Source organism: Phalacrocorax aristotelis, chromosome 5 (genome assembly GCF_949628215.1).
Source record: "Phalacrocorax aristotelis chromosome 5, bGulAri2.1, whole genome shotgun sequence".
Lineage (NCBI taxonomy): Eukaryota > Metazoa > Chordata > Aves > Suliformes > Phalacrocoracidae > Phalacrocorax > Phalacrocorax aristotelis.
In genome coordinates this window covers 19,397,815-19,415,184 of record NC_134280.1, presented here as the reverse complement: position 1 = coordinate 19,415,184, position 17,370 = coordinate 19,397,815, and positions in this window count along the sequence as shown.

Genomic DNA, 17,370 nt, shown 5'->3' with positions numbered 1-17,370 from the left:
GGGTTTTTAAGTTTAAATCTTAAATATTGACAAGACCGAAAGCAATTTTTACCAGTAACCCGTCTGTGGCTTTAAAGCCATTAATTTCTGTGACATGGAGAAGGGAAAAAAATAAACATGTTGCAAACACTGCAGGAGACAAGTGTTTTACCCTTGATAACTAGGAATATAATCTAGAGGCAGATTAATGGTTTGCTACAGGTATGAGGACACAGATCATATTATTCTGTGGATGCCTTTCAGTTTGTTTTCAGAGTGCAAAGTACTTAATTTTTAAATTTTGATTCCATAGCTGTGAGGTATAAGCTGTGCCCTATAAGCCTGGTCTCCTGTTTCTATTCAGTTAGTATAAGGGTGAAAGAGAAGGGAAGATAATATTTCTAGCAAGACTGTGGGATTCCTCTTCTCCTATCAGGAATAGGAAGCTTTGTGTTAGAGAGCTAGGATAACACATTTCACTAGTGAAACAAATGGGAAGGAGAAACAGTTAACAGTGTTAGGAGCTTGTAGTTCTACTGATCAGCTATAGGCAAGTTCAGTGCTTCCAGAAAATCTAAATAAAGAATAGTAATGATGCAGTCAACTAAACTGTCCCATGGCTGGTGTTTGTGCACAGTGATGATCGCGTATCATTGTGGAGCAGGTTGAAATGGTCCCAAGCTTGATATGGGATCCAAGAATGGTCTTGGAGTTCTAAAATCTGTACCATTTCATTTTTGGTCTGTTTCCAACAATGCACCCTTCAGAAGACCACCAGGTGCCAGAGTGGACACTATAAATTTTATACACATATATTTTTCTGTTTACACCTAGATGATGATATGCTTTCACCCCTGGTCACCTTGCTGAAAAATGAAGCTGGACAGAACCTAGTACAGCATGAGAACAGGTTGAGAGCAAACTCGAGAGATGTAAATGGCCCCCAGAGGACTCGAGAAAAAGTGGGAGGTCTCTGGCCTTTGGGGTATTTTTTTGTTTTGCAGACAAGGTCATTCTAGCATATAATCAACCCTCCCAATATTTTGTTTCCTTTTGTTTCCACGTGCTACAGAAAGGATTGTGGGATTTTTTTTTCTTACCTCATGTGATTGCTTCATAATTGACAGCCTATCCAGATTATGATAGATGTATAAAATTTTGTTTGCTTACTGGTCAGTAAAATTTGGGATGAATTGTAGATTTTATACATATCTTTCAATTGGATACTCTTGCAAACTAACATAAAACTTTTGAGTGAAACTTCATAAAAACAGAGAATGATGAGTCTAGATATTGTGGGATTTCCAAGACAGAACTTCCCTTTTTCATCTGTTTACAAAACCTTATTTCTGCCTTGTTTGGTTCCTGCATACAGACAATTCTCACTTAGGGATTTCTGAGGTGTCAGTAGGAAACAGCTAGCTGTAGACAAACCTGCTACTCGACCAGCAGTGCAGGTAACTGTAGCTCATTGAATAGCATTTTGTATTAACACTTGCCCTCAACAGGAAAAAGGTCACATTTCACCAGAATGCATTCAGCAACAGGAACAGAGACTGCAGTGAGCAACACTGTCTGTAGAGGACTAAGCAACAAATAGGAACACTTTTCTCCAAGATCTGCCAAAAAGTAATTGCAATGTTTACAGGTGTTTATTATTTTAAATTCCTCTCTGAAGCAGAATGTTTAGCATTTTCCATTCCTGTACATTATCAGCCCAAGTACTTTATATTAATGGATTGGTCTTACAGAGAAGATACAATTGTTTTTCAGCAATAGCAAATGAATGAAGAGCATGACAATTCACTAAGAAGGACAGGAACAGAATTCAAACCTACCAGTTGAGCATTTTCCACTTCAGGACAAAAAAAAATTCCATGTGAAGTGTTCTGCGATTTATGCCTTAAAGTAAGTAGACACCCAAAGGTTCTCTGTAGGGTAATGACAGAACATTTCTTGTTATGCAGGATATCAACACAAAGTATCTGCAATATCTGTTAAATCCAAAGATACTCTTCAATATTGTCAGTAGGGTTCTGACATGAAAAATAGGCCATGTAAAGCATTGTAGTTCCAAGTACCTATAACAGACATCTGAAGAGCAAAGTGGCCTTCACAGCTTTTGAGATGTGGTAGAACAAGCTGCATGTGTTTCAGTGGGGACAAATGTAAGGTAATGCAACAGACTATTCAACTGCAAAAATACAGATTGAGAAAGGGGTCTTTAGGTAGCCGTTGTACAGAAAACGACTAAGGAGTTATTCCGGATCACTACCAATATTAATCAACAGCGTCATTCGGGTTTGAAAAAGGCAGAAATCATGCGGGGATACAAAAATAGGATCGTGTCCTGCAAGATGTGGAGTTGTTGTTCTGCTCTGCTCAGCAGAAGCTGAAGGAAGTTAAAAGCAGGCAGCATCAGCAGAAAAGCCACAGCTGAAATAATGTGTCCAGCTGTAGATATGACACTTGTAGAAAGATGGTGACCAGTCAGTTTCTAGAGGAGAGCAATAAGATCCTCAGGCCCAAAGGTCCAAGAAACATAACCTAGAGGAAAAACAGAAAAATCTGAAGTTATTTGTCCAGAGAAAAGAAAGCAAAGAAACCTGGCAACAGTGTACAAAGAGCTGCTATGAAGGAAAGAAAGAATCTATTCCCACGTTTGTGAGGGGCAGTACAAGAAGTAATTGTCTTCAGATAATATTTTAGGATTAGATTATTTATTTTAATAATAAAGATAATTAAAGACAGGAATAGACAGCTTGGAGATAGAGTGGAATTCCCTTTATTACAAGTTAGACAAGCATCTGTCAGAAATGATGTAAGGATAGTTCATTCTGTCTTTGGGCAGTGCAGTAGCTTCGATGATCTCAACATCTTACTCAGCCCTTGAATTCTTTAAGGTTCTGAGGTTCTGACTATCTGATAAGTATTTGGTGAATATTAACAAGCACTGAGGTGTGCCTGATGTAAACTGGCAGGTAAGCAAAAAGAGATAAAATGAGAGTGATATGCAATTTGTCTAAAGTATCCTGGCTTTAGCGAGAAGTCACGGAAGTGATGATGGGAGGAATGAATTTCCACGTGCAACACTAAAATAAGTAATCAGAACAGGAGTAGCATAGCCCATCTTTCTTACTGCACCTGCATTTTTCACACATAATAAAATTTATAGTCTTAAACATTATATGCAATTCAGAATAAATCTGATAGGTAGAATGGATTTTAATAGCATGCCTTAACTATATTAAGGATGCAGACTTCTGTGTTGCAAACATAAAAAGCTCATGTCTACAAAACCTTTACAACATGGATGCTGTATGTATGGTAATGTCTTTGTATCTCTTCTAAGAGGCCAACCTGTTAACATTAGTTCTGCAGTGGAATTACCTGAAAAGCAAAAAATGTCATAATGATATCACCTTCAATATTATTTTTTATTCATTTATATACATAGCTATTCAGAAAAACCACAGACATTACATAATCTATCACGAAGTTCAGCAGTTGTGCTTTATACGAAAGTTTATATCCTTCATCAAATAACAATGATGTACTTTGTATGCTTAGAAAAGCCTTCTGATCTGTGTTTGCCGTTCTCAAACATAAAGATTGCATCTTTGATTTTGCAAGCATTAGTGTTTGGAAGAATAATCAACACAGAAATGCTCAGGTTTGACAAGTGGTATAAGATTTCAGTAAACATGTCTTCTCTCAGAGAGATATTGGAACCAGATAGTATTAAGGGAAATTATACTGCTTGGAACTCTGATCTTCAAAGGGAATATAAGTATAGATAGAAATCAGAATGGACATTTAGGGATATTAAATGCAAATAAGGCTTCAGCAGAGGCTCAAAGATACAATTAAATTATGGAAATACGCACAAGTTCAATAAGTGAAAACATAAAATACTTTGGGATGGAAGGTTGTATAAACATAAGGTTATTATTGCTAAATTAATATTTGGAGTTATCTGGAATATTTTGGTAATATTTAAATTGAAAATTCTGATTTATCAAAAGTAGGATGTTTTGTGAAAACTTTCAAAGACTTTGAAGTTTCTTTAGAGAGAAAATTCTTTTAAGAATTTAAATTAATTCTATTCAAGCTATTTCAAAACAATGTTCTGAAAGCATCTTGCTTTGGCTTGCCTACTGGATACAGTTTTGAGATGGCCACATCAAAATGGAGTATTTAGATTAATCTGAAGTATTTTTCTGCACTTCCTTGTGATGGAACATTTCTGATATTTGTATTTACTTCCTTTCCATCGCAACACTACAAGAGTTTAGAATTTATGATATTCCCCCCAAAGTAAAATTTCAAGTCCCAGTTGATTGTTTTAAAATATTTTTCTTTAGTAGTATTAAAAATGGGTCCTCTAATAAAAGTAAAAGGTGGTTAAATTTAAATACTTATTCTAAAATTTAAAAAAACTAAACAACTCACGAGTTATGAAAAAACTTTATTTTATCCCTAATCTTGCAATTTCTACGGACACACTATAAATGGGAAATGAATGTGAGTTCAAGCAGCACATGTATGTTTACAAGTAAAATGTGAAAGTAGTTTTAAATATGGACTTTTCACATACCTTAGAAAATCATTAGGATTCTTCCAGGTGGCATATGTATACCTTATTGTAACATGTATCTGATGACATATATGTTCCACGGGCAGTTAAAGGATAACAGAATTTGACATTCAGTCACCACTTACAAGTCTTTTTTAAAGATACAGGTTAGACTGAGTGCATTAGCAGCCTAACTACGTATTTAGAAAATGAAAGTTTAAGCTAATCCTTATTATGTGAGCTCAGAAAGTATGGTTGTAGTTTTGGACTGCAGGATAAGGAGGTTAGGGTCGTTTTGCAGAGCTAGAGAGATGCAGAGAGTAGGATATAGGTGAGAAAACCCCAGAAAATCTTAAGTACTCTCATATATTTCAGTTATTGTAAATACCACAGAATAAAAATGTCAGTTCACGAGCCTCAACTTTTCTCTGCTTTCCCCTCCTGTTCAGTGACTCTGTCCTCAAAACACTTCAAAATCCATTTAAATTCTGCTTTCCACTACTCCAGATGTACAGTTTGGATGAGGAGCACATAGGAAGTTTAAAGCATCCTCTACCACTTTGCTAGCTGCTATAGAGATTAGCTGTGCATCTGCATGGCAACAAAAATGTGGAACTGGATACTAGTGCCACCAAGAACACTTCTGGTTTTAACATTGGAAATTAAATAACAGGTTAGCAAGAATTAAGGTTGCCTGGAAGGTTTCTGCACCTCTCCAAACTACAGAGTTCAGCAAAACTCAGTTTTTAACAATGTGTTTTGAATATCTCGGTCTTGATTCTTACTTCTTTAAGTCTTGTTCTGATAGTTCATAAGATACATTCTGTCTACTTTTTCTTCTTAGAGCAGAATACTTAAACCAGTCTAGGGCAAACTATCATTAAATTTGTTATTATGGGATACACCCCATATAAACTCATACCTCATCTCCCAGAAGCAGCACTACACGTACACTACATATACAACGTGCACTACATGTATAAAATTTTACAATCCCTTTGCCTTTACAAACATGATATCATATTTGTGACTTTAGCATTCAGTTGTTTTTTGCTTTTACCTTAAGTCTGTAACTCTCATCTTTTAGAGATCTGAGCTTTGCTAAATATGATAGTTCCGAAGGATAATAGTGTGAAATCATGTTATCCCAACATGTTATTTGTCAGGGTGTTTACTGGAGCAAAAGGGGATTTTCCTCCTGCTTTGATAAATCAAGCAAGCATGTGTGGCAAGATGAAGTTGATTTTTATCCCTGTAACATTTTAGTTAGCGTAAGGAGTGCAGTGAATCTCAATTGTCCCTACACACTGTACTTTGCGTCATGTTACAGAGGAGTCTTAGAGTGCAAATTAATTCCTTTTGAGTGAAGCTAAACTAGAAGATGCACAATAGGAACACATCTAATACACTCCAACTGCAAATGGACATTCAGTTAATGGGTCTAAACTACAGCTAGTCCAAAGTACAGAAAATATATAATGTAAACTTCAGATCTCCTCAGCCCCAACTACTTGATTCTTCACTGTTTGACCACAGTATCTGCTGCTCTAAACGTAGTCAGAGAGCAGTCTACTCCCTGTGTAAGTGGTGGTCTCCCCAGCTGAGGTTTGCGGTATGTTTTAAAACTGCAGTCAGTATGAGGAAATCACCACTGAAGGCCAATAGAGTTTTAAAGGATTGACCCAAATCTCATTAAAGTTGCTGGATGATTCCAATTAATTTTAGTGGGTTTTACACTAGATGTAGAAGCTCCAGGTCTTGCTGCCTGCTGTTGCCTGATAGCGTTCAATAATCTTAAAAAACCATAAGGAACCCAGTAGAGCAAATTCTCTGTATGAGTCGAAGAAGTGATTTGAGTAGAGAACATAGTCATAACTCTTACTCACACAGATTGTTTCATTTAACAGGATGTGAGTAAAGATTAACATATATTCCCTCATCTAGAAGAACATATATCTTGGAAACATCTGAAAAAGTAAAATAATCCTTAAGAATTCCCAGAAGGCTCATTAGACGTGACTGACTTTGACTTAAACAAATTACTTCTAAGATAAAACCAAATATTTTGGTATAAATATCTGATATTCCAAATACTTACTTATTAGGATTTTTCATTTTTACAAATTATCAGCATCCTGCAATAAAAATTCATAAGGAAAAGAGAAATGAATGAAAATGTGAATACGCTTTGTGAAAGGTAAGACATGTTAAATAAAATATTTTTGTTTTTCAGTCACTTTTGTACAAGAAATGTATTAAGATAATGTATATACATGTCTGCATAGCTCAAACTGTGAGACAGAATTAGAATAATCAATTGTTTGTATCTACTTGAAAATAAATTGGATGCTTTGATACTTAAGTGTCTTGATAGTATGTTCTCTGTTGCCATGATTTAGATGGTTCTGAGAAGGAGACGAAAAAACACGAGTAGAAAACCTACCTGTAGCTCTGTACCTTGTTTCATCTTATTTAGGAAGAGCAGGATATTGCTCTAGACTTTCACCAAGTTAATGCAGACATTAGCCTAAAACCTGATTTTACATTCTCATTGCTGGGGTGGCATGCAACTTTCTCTATTTTGGTCTCCCAGCAAACAATAATATTCCAATCTTCCCTGTCTTAAAAAGGGAGGTAAGCAGCATACATGAAATGCCTAATTTCCTTCTTGTAGTATATCTTTATCTTGCTCGTTAGCTAAGCAACACCCCTTTAAACAGCTCTTTTTCCTGACCTCTTTCACATATAGGCCTGTCTGAAGGGATTTAGCCTGGGTTTTTCTTACGCCCCTGCCTAGTCTCCCAGTCCCAACTCAGAAGCAGAATGAAAATTCCACTCTTTTTAGAGAAATTTTTGCATTGTATGGTTCCATCTTGAGACTCTTCTGCTTATACCACATACAGGGAACTGCCTCCCTTCCTGAGAACCACTGTCACATTTTCTGTTACAGTAACAGTTTTAGTACTTCTTTCCACTCTAGAATGCCAGCCTCTGAAACAGCTTTACCAACAGCTGAAATGTATGTTGTTTCATCTGCTGCTGTGCTCAAAAGTCTTCTGACAGGAAAGCATTGGTGAAATCTCTGCAGAGCACTAAGTTCTAAGACCAATTAGGATGAAGTCAGCAATACATTCTTCCCAGTTCTACAGTTTCAAGCTTTTTGTAGACTCCTGGAAGTATTGCTGCATTGATTAACCTTGACCTATGCTTTAAATATCATCATTATAAACCTTAGCCAGGAACTTTAAAAAAATGACGTGAATATAATCAGTTAATTTAGCAGGTGTGAGATAAAAATCTCAAGTGCTTTAATCTAACCATAGTTACCTCCGAGTATTTCTTCTCAGGGACAAAACGCGGTTTTATCCTTTGTCTTGATTTTCCCAGCACTCCTAACTTTCCAGTCAGGTTTCTAAGCAGGGCTCTAAGCTAAAAGTCCCAGCTACACTGTTGTAAGAACAAGGCAGTATCAGAAAACAGCCACACCGTAAAGGCCTAGCATGCTATGTTACATAAGTGCTATTTATTTACTGAATATAGCCCTTCCTTTTATTTGCATTCTTTACCAAAAGGTTTTTCTCTGAACCCTCTGGTTCACCCTGTTTTGATCAAGGTGGAAGCATCAACCATTTATGTTTGTTTAAATGTTCTGATTGAATAGATGATACTCAGGCTGGTGGCTGGTTTCTGCGGCGTCACTGGCAGTACAAGGTAGGTAGCTGTTGCCAAAGTTTATATACGAAGCGGCTGTGTACAAGGCAGCTCTCTCGGTGATAATAAGGTCATATTCAGTTGGTCATTTAGTATGAGAATAACCTTTCTGGTTCAGTGCCAAGCTCTCAAGTATCCTAGTTATTTCTATAGTGTTGTTTCTTTATTTTCAAATTACACAGGTCTGCTCTTTTTAACAGACTTCTTTCACTCTTCAATAACTGGTGGAAGCACCATGCAGCAGTGTGTTGTTTATAATGAATTAGAAACTGTGCCTGCATCTTCTTTTCATTTTTCCCCATACACTGCTGGATTCCAGAATTCTGACTCCCGCCAGTTGTGCCTTTGCAGTCAAAGATGGAATACAGTGCTGAGAAGTCTAAATATTAGAACTTGGCTATTTCCCCTCAAATTTCCAGTGTATTTTACCATTATTTGTATTATCATGAAGTAGGAAATAATTCCATTTAAGGTGCTTTATCACTTAAGACTGAAACCTGGTTTCATTTCAATCAGTGGTGGAAGTTTGCTTTCAGTGAGATGAGTTTCAGGACTTATATGTCATAAGGGCTTGAATTTGTGGTTTCTTCTGAAATTTTTGTGTGTGTTTTTGTTCTTTCCAGTAGGGCAATATATTGCTCCTTCTGTTGCTGTTGGCACGCCTCGGAAGTAAAAAAGTGGAAGCCAATAACTTATTTTCATCCAAATTATCTATTGTACCTCTTTAGCAAGATTCTTTTACTATTTCTAAGAAAATATTCACAAAATACTAAAGCACGCAGCAGACTGAAGATAGGAAGGTGGAAAATATTTTGCTTTGGAGAAATGCTACAGTATTCCAATATCTTACTGATCTGTACAAATTCCATTTAAATATCTATGGCTATAAAGGAGAGCTCTCATACAAAATTCACATATAAGATTCATAAGGAGTTAATTGTTCCTAAAATATTTCCAGCAAAAACTTCACCATATAAAGATGTTTCATGTATAGAAAATGTTAATGATAAGGTTTCAGTAATATCTGAGTGACACAAAAGTTTAAATCCCTTTCAAAAAAGTGGCTAAGGCATATATTGAGAGCATAAGTACCAGCAGCTTGCAAAAAACACAGCAGAATGTTCAGCCTACTGAATTAAGGCTCCTAACTTCACCTGGCTTGATTAGCTGGCTAATCTCCTCAGGCTTCCCACGTAATAGCGTTCCTCCAGTGCCGATCCATAGCAAGAACCTAATTTAAGTGCTTGAATTGCCCAGTGGAGGAACCTGCTTCTCTTCACTGACTATAAAGAAACCAAGCTGGCTAAGCCAGGTGCATGAAGTTTGGTTAAAAATGTTCTCTCCTGTTTCCTAAGGGCTCAGGTTCTTGGAAGTAGAATGTCAATCTTATAATAGTTTGAAGTGTTTTTGCAAGTTTTTCCTTGGGGCTGGTCAAACAATGTAGATAGAATTTCTCTATCTAAAGATTCCTCTGATGGAGTCTTTAATTCTTTCCAAACTGCCTGCAAGCAAAGAACTGTTTTTACTAAAATACTCATTTATCTAGAATTATTTAAATGTGAACATAGCAAGTGTTGCCCGATTAGGAATTGCTTTCTGAGGTTCGCTGTGTTTTCTTTAGCAAGTAGCATTTTAGTTATCTCATCACTTAAGTCAAAAATCTTTTCCCATTCCCTGATGAATTGGGTAGAACCTGTAAACCGTTTCTGCTGTGACCCTAGTTGATTTTTTTCTTGCAAAAATATGTATGCTTTTTGTTACGCAAACCTATGTTAAGACCCCCAAAATTTAGTCACCCAAAAGGGATTTCAATAAAGTGTTAATGAGAAATTAACACACTGACATGAAGACGACTAGGCCAGAAGTGGTATTTGTGAAAAATATCCCTATTGTTGTCCCCCTACCTAAGAAATAGTAATCCTTTCTGATTTGCCTGTTTATTACCTATTAATTTTCTTGCAAATGAAGATTTAGAGTCTGAAAGCACCAGTGAGATAATGCAAACACTTGTGAGGGATTTTGTTAATGCAGTAACCCAAAGCACATTCTAGTGATTGAGTATATATTTCTGAGTTCTGGTATAGAAGTACAAATACATCGGAGAAATGTGATTGTTAGGATGTTGACTCCAACATCCAAATGATATACCTGGACGTGATATCACTTCTTATAGCTTCCAACTGAACAAACTCACTCTTTCGCTTCCTTATAACCCATTTGTACAGATCACATCTAGTTTTCATCGTCCTTCAGATGATTCTTTTGAGAAAAAAAAAAGGTCATAGAACTCTTTTCAAAACACCTGCATAAACTGCTTTCTACCTTGACCTCTAATTAGCTTGTCCACTTAGCTTGAAAACAGATGGTTTTTAAACAGGACTGCAGCTTTATCAAAGGATTTTGAGAACTGTTTCAGAACAATTGAGCTTATTTGACAGGTAGCTATACCTATTTTATGAGCCTTCCTTTTACAATCACCATATGTTATTACCAATGTCATTGGTAAGGCAACTATTGGTGTTAGCAGCTAGTAGGAATTCTAGAAAGGATTTTTATGGAACTGGAATGTATGTGCTGAAAATGGCTTCTTCTTTTTTGGCTTTATTATTATTATTATTATTAATTGTTATCATTATTCCCTCTTTTCCCATGAAGCAAGTGAAGCAGAATGCTACTGCCTCCTCTTCATATCTTTACGATTTTTTTCTATAAAATCCTTCTTAGTGCTTCTTTATTTTTACAATGTGGTTGTTAGTGTGAGGAAGAGTTTGTCTTTTGATTCTGTGGTTAGAAGATTTCTTTTGGAGACAAGAGAGGGAAGGTATGATGAGGAGGGAAGGAAAGAAGACAACAAAATAAAGGATGAAAATTCTCTCAGAACTCATTTGGGTATCTCTAGTGGTGTGAGGGTGGCTGTGAAGCAGAACACAGCATACTGGCACTTCAGATGTCATGCCAAAAGTTACATTAAGTTACAACCTTGCTGACTGAAAACACATCTGCTTTATTTCAGATGTGTAGTGCACTTTTCTAAATGCTTCTTTTTCCTCTCTAGCTCCATCTGATGGAAGTACTTCAGCATGTGAATCTCCAGATGTGACAGTAGCACAATTTATGTTTATCCATATTGTGTATTTTCTGAAAGTCGTAAGTCAGATTGCAGGTAGTATTCAAAATATGTGTATACTAAAGCACTAAAGTATAACTACTAGGGAAACCTTGTAACAGCATAAATAAATAAATGGGCAAATGACCAAAGCTTTATTAGATCTTGTTTTCAGGCAATAATTTTAAATAATAAGAGTTAATGCTGTAGAAACCTGCACTGCAATGAGACACACAGCTATAGAGTGTCACCGATCTTATTTCGTTCTCATAAAGTTGGTAAACATTGCAGAAGCATATCTCCTCTCTTCTTACCTACCTTTTTTTCCCCCAAATATTTTTTGTCAGAAGAGAAAGAGAACCTCTTGGAAGGATGCTAAACTATAATTTAAAAGAAAATAAAGAAAAAGAAAATAGCCAGGTGGCCCATCTATTAAGTTCTCCTTCCCTGTTCTGAGTCTAGGATTTGGAGACTATTTCTTTGCTTCAAAATTAGTTTTCTTCTTCGCTACAGACTTCTTCTGTTTTTCCTTCCTGCATGGAATTGTCCCCTTCTTGCATCAATCAAAAAACCTATAAAAATTCCATGCCTGTGGTTATCCTATAAATTATGTGGCAATATTGGAGGGAAAATGAACCAAAACCTGTGCAAACTCTTCTGTTTCTTTTGTTGCAGAACATCCTGTTCCCTCTGGCTTAGAAAAAAATTTGTGCCCAAGGCATCACCATGACATGTCTCATGTCTGACAGCAAAAAGCGTTAGTGTGGTTTGTTTGATTCAGAAAAGGATGGTGAAATTTCTTGAAGACAGCTTCTCTTTACATAGAGCCCAGGTCTCTCATATTTAACATGTATCCTAAATTAATATCAGCAGATATTTAACGGGTGTTTATGAAAGGAATGACCAGCTGGCTTATTGTCGTTGGACATATCCAGGTTGGCTATGCAAGTGAAGGCCCACATGGGCCAGATGTTTTCCATCATAGCACACTCTCAAAGTGCTGCTCTTATGCCTGAATGAGCCCCACACGTCAGGCAGTAATTGTGCCCTGATTTCTGTTCTAATGCACATCGCAGCATGAAATAAGTTACATTCCATCTTGTTGACACAGTGTGCTTCAGCTGCTGGTGTGGCAAGTTGTTTCTTCACTGAAGCTGAACAAAGAAATGTCTGGCTTTATTAGATAGATTATCTTATTACGGTTTTCTTGGCAGTTCCTCACAATGGCACTTGTATGGCACCATGAGAAAGTGAATATCCAGAGCACTGAAAGTGCATCAACAAAACAAATCGCAAACATACATACATTTCCAGAAAGTGATTCAGGGACATAATTCAGAGACAATATCATCTGCTCAGCAGCAAGCAGAGGGTTAACTTGATGTGACTGCATTTAACTTCTTCAATACTGGAAGAAACAGAGAAAACTGTCATAGGTCAGTTAAGCTCTCTGGCCTGTGACAAAAGGAGAGTCTACAGACATAGACATAACCCCTTATCCATGGTCTTACCTACGTGTACTTACTAGTCTAATTGGGTTAGTCAATTTTGCTTTCTCAATACCCCGTAGCTTAAATGTGTGGGAACAATTGACCCACTTGGCTAGCCTGGCTGCCTCTTTTTCTGCCTTTGGCCCCAAAACCTGGCGTTCCTTTCATCTCAGCTTCAAAAGGAGGCCCACAGAATACTCCATATCAGCTTAACATATGTAGCCTAAGAATTTAGGCCCTCTTAGAAGATAGAAACTATAATTTGAGCCTCCTCGAAATACAGAAGCACTGTGATTTCTACTTTCTGGGCAAATTCTCTAGCTGTTCTCTACATTGCTTTGTAACAAATGTCTCCTTTCCCCTTCTGCTTTTTGAATAAGTGGGTGTTTTTTGTGTAAAGTGAAACACATCCTGTGTATTTTGTGTCTAAAATACTGTTAGATTGGGTCATTGAGGAACTTGGATAGAGAACTTAGGCACAGGCATGCTTTATGAGTCCCAAATAGATCAGAAAAGAGACGGATACCAAAAAACCATTCAGTTTAACCAAATTATGGCCAAGTGTTGGTAATATATAATGGCAGAACTTTTAAAATATTGATGGAAAACATGGTGTTCTTTTGCCCTGTGTTCTTATAGTTATGCTGTTTTTTTATGAACTGCTCACTTAGTGTTATTTGCTTTAATCTGTATTTTCATGTTTGTAATTTATTGGAAAGGGGAAACATTTGAGGCAATCATTGGCCCTTTTTTGGATTCATTTATTCCTGCTGTGTTATTGCAGTTTTATCAGAGATACTGGTAGGGGGGAGGTAAAGAATCTTTACACTTTTATGTCAGTTGTCATGTACAAGTTCAGATAGTCGTCTTCTGCAAAGCACATCTGAGCTGAGGCTCAAAATGTTGGAGTCCTGTAAACACTACAAGTCACCGTTTCCTAGAGCATGCAAGAGAGCTGCAGAGTCACTCAAACATTATGAAGAAATTTATAAACTTTGGCTTCCTCCTCTTGGTGACAGTTAGAAATGAATCTTTACAAAGGTAGTGTTCTCAGAAACCGTGCATAACTGTTGAGGGCTGGGGTTTTTTGACTGTAAGGACAAAATGTAATGTTAATAGGGCTAGAAAGTAGCTGATACTTCTACTGAAGTAATTAGAAACAGATTGTGGCACCTGAAAGTGCTAGCTTTACCAGTACCTGGAGAAATTCTCTCCATTTTCTATTTGCTTTAACCCTTCTTCTACTGATGCTGGTGAGAGGGTAAGAAAGATGTAAATGGAGATGGTCCTGCCTTCTGTAGTTGCTGCTGCCGTCCTGGTAACTGCAGGAGCAGAAAGTCCACCTTTGCAGAGCTGTCTTCCTTTTTTGCAATTCTTTCTTTTCAGTAAGAATAGCAATAGGCCCTGGTCTAGTACAGCCACTTCCCAGGAAAACACAAAATTTAAAAAAAAAGAAGGAAAGCAGAGGTTACTTAGGGGGTGGAGAGTGGGGACTACATGGCTGAAGGAGTCTGAGGTGGGATTACATATCCCAGAGAAATGGGGAAATTGTAGGGGATCCCAGCTCAGGGTACAGTGAGAAAGTGAAAAAAATCCCTTACTGAGCCCTTAACCTCTATTGAAACATTTCAACCCATCTGCTATGCAATCTTCTCTGCTCTCATCACTCCCCCAAAGTACTTTTCTTCTCTTGTTCCCCTACCTAGATTCCACCACCTGCTTCCATATTTTCTCTCAAAGGATGCAGAAGTCTGACGCAATTGAATCCAACTGGTGCAGAAGTTCCAGCCTGAGCAGCCTACACACATGGATCAGATTTCTGGATCAAGGCCTAAGGCTGAAATTGTAGCCAAATATTTCCTGTTTTACGTGAGACCCCACAGTGCATGGCTGTGTCCTGGAACAGTGCATTAACTTTGCAATGTTGCAAATCATGTTTCTCTTTAAAAACGAATTTTCTCCTATGAAATATCCATTGAAAATGGTACTAGCTTTTGACTGATTGTGTGTGGTGATAATCCTTTGTGTTCTTCATTTTACTTTGGGAAAAATATACGAGACTCTACAGTTTCTGTTACTGCTATTTTTCAGCTGGTATGTCTGTGTTGGTAAACTTTGAACAATCACTGCAATCCAGAAATGGGCTATTCCACTTTACTATTTACAGCAAGCACACTGCTCGCACTGGGATTCAAATAATTTTTCTGAATTTGTATAAAATAGCTCAGGAAATTTTGAGTGCTAAGGATACTAAAGGAATCCTTACTGCATTCAAGAACTGGCTATATATAAGAGCTTTTCATTATGTACAGTGGTTTCAAACTACCTTTAAATCTTGAAGATTCTTTATCTTAGTCCACATGCTTTATTTTGTTCTATAAAATTGTTGTGTGCCAAAGCGACATCTCTCTTTTGCTTGATTTACTGTAACCATTAATGAAATAACTTTGTGTATTAAGTTATTTGGGACATTAGAGCCCAGAATTTCTTTTTCCCTCTGAGGCTGGAGAAAAGAAGCATGGGCTCTCTAGACAGGGGAAAAATAGGGTGTAGAACAATGTGAGGGAGGTTCAGGCTCTGCAGCATTCTTCTGTTATCATTATGTATGGTTGCTTTATGTAGGCAGACCTCCTGCAAGAGGAGTTAGGAATTTGGAGATGGTAGCCAGTGAAGCCAACCGCTCTGAAAGGTTTTTCTAATCCAGTACAGCCAAATCTATGCAGTGACCTAGTGAAGTAATTTTAAATATCAAGAGAACGACTGATTAGAGAATCTAAGGAGGTGGAAATGAAAGATAAGCAAGCCGTAGCCATTTGCAATTTTGGAGCCTTTTCCCTTAAATAGCCTTACAGGAAATTTTCCAACTAAATACTTTATGGGATTGCCCTCATAAGAGAAAGAAATCAGTAGTCAGCTGGTTCATAAAAAAACCCTAATGCTGTAAAGTTCCAGAAGCTTTTTCCAGATCTCCTGCGCTGAAAATATTTTTGGACTTGTAAAAGTCTCCATAATTACCTAAAATTTCAGAAACAATTGGTATTTGTTTTTCAGTTGCAAAGGATCAGCTTTACATTCCTTCTGTGTTTAAAAAGCTGTGCTAATTCTACTGCCAGTCATTACTGTTTTACTGCTGTTTGTTTTGTTACATTATCCAGTGTGTTTGAACACCACCAGCCTAGGCATTTAATCAAAGCACCTGTCTCTTTGTAATGATCTGAGAACTCAAGCTTGAGTACTTGTACTGAGTATAAGCTTGATGTTTTATGGTTATCATGAAGCTTATGAGTGAGGTTGTTCCACTAATAAAAAGCTAACTTTCCCGATATTTTCCCACTTGAAAAAAAGGTGAAAAGGAAATACCCCAGAGACTAGAAAGGAAGGCTGTAGCTGTGAGGATTTCTTCCTAAAGTTCCCAGTCTGGCCTCTAAACAAACCCAAAGCAAGTCTAGTTCCAGGAACAGCAAATAACTGCAAACTCTTTATGAATCAAAACCTGCAGGATTAGTAGTTATACTCTCAAACAAAGCACTTTGTTCACCCCATCATAGCAGGTAGTAATGCTTGGTTTGTTTATGGAATCTAAAACTCTGTGGTTTTGGACCCTGGTGAAGTCAAACCTAAAATTGTGCTTGAGTTAAGATCAAATTAGGATCACTATCCCTTCATGAATGTACATCTTTAAATAGATTTCAGATTCCTGTGGCTAGATTCCCCAGACTAAGTGAGCTGCCCTTGGCAAAGGACTGGAAAATGGAAGAGGAAATGAAGGCATTAAAGCATTTGTGGTTCCCTCCTCTTCAAGCTGGCGGATGGTCAATCCGGTTCCAATTCAGTGTGCTCAGATGCCCCTGGCCTCCAGGAGCTAATCTGGCAGCCAGCAACTGATGCAGGCAAAAATGCAAGAGCTACTTGCTTTTCCATGTGAGAAAGGGGCATGAGAGGCAGACCTGGCCTAAGATCCTGGCCTTCTGCCTGAAAGTTATCTATTTCTCTAAAGGAACAAGAGACTAAGAGTCTTTTTTATGCAGACAGTGGATTAATACTACCATTAGGAAAAAGACCTGAACACATTTTTACATCAGGTTTATGAAGAAATTTGGAGGGACAGAATATTGACAGGAGGATATGGGAAGGTCAGATCAGGTGTGAGGATGCTGGACACTGATTAAAATGGATGTTAATCGTGTAGTTGACAATAACTTATGTTGCTTATAACATACTTCATTTTGAATGCCTTGGTTTCTAGGAGCATTTGAGAGGACAGATGTTTAAATGTACTGAACATGATGACTCCGTAAGGTAATTAAACCTTCTATCTAGTGAACCTATGAAGAGCAGGGCCCAGGATCTAAAGTTTGAAATGAAGTGGCATCACCTCTAAAAATCTCACCCTCACCTTACCTGCCTCATTATCTGTTTTACAGTAAATATTTTTATAGAGTTATATACTTCTATATAGTTTGTATATACCTTCAATTGTATTTGAAGATACTTGAGATTTCTGCAGA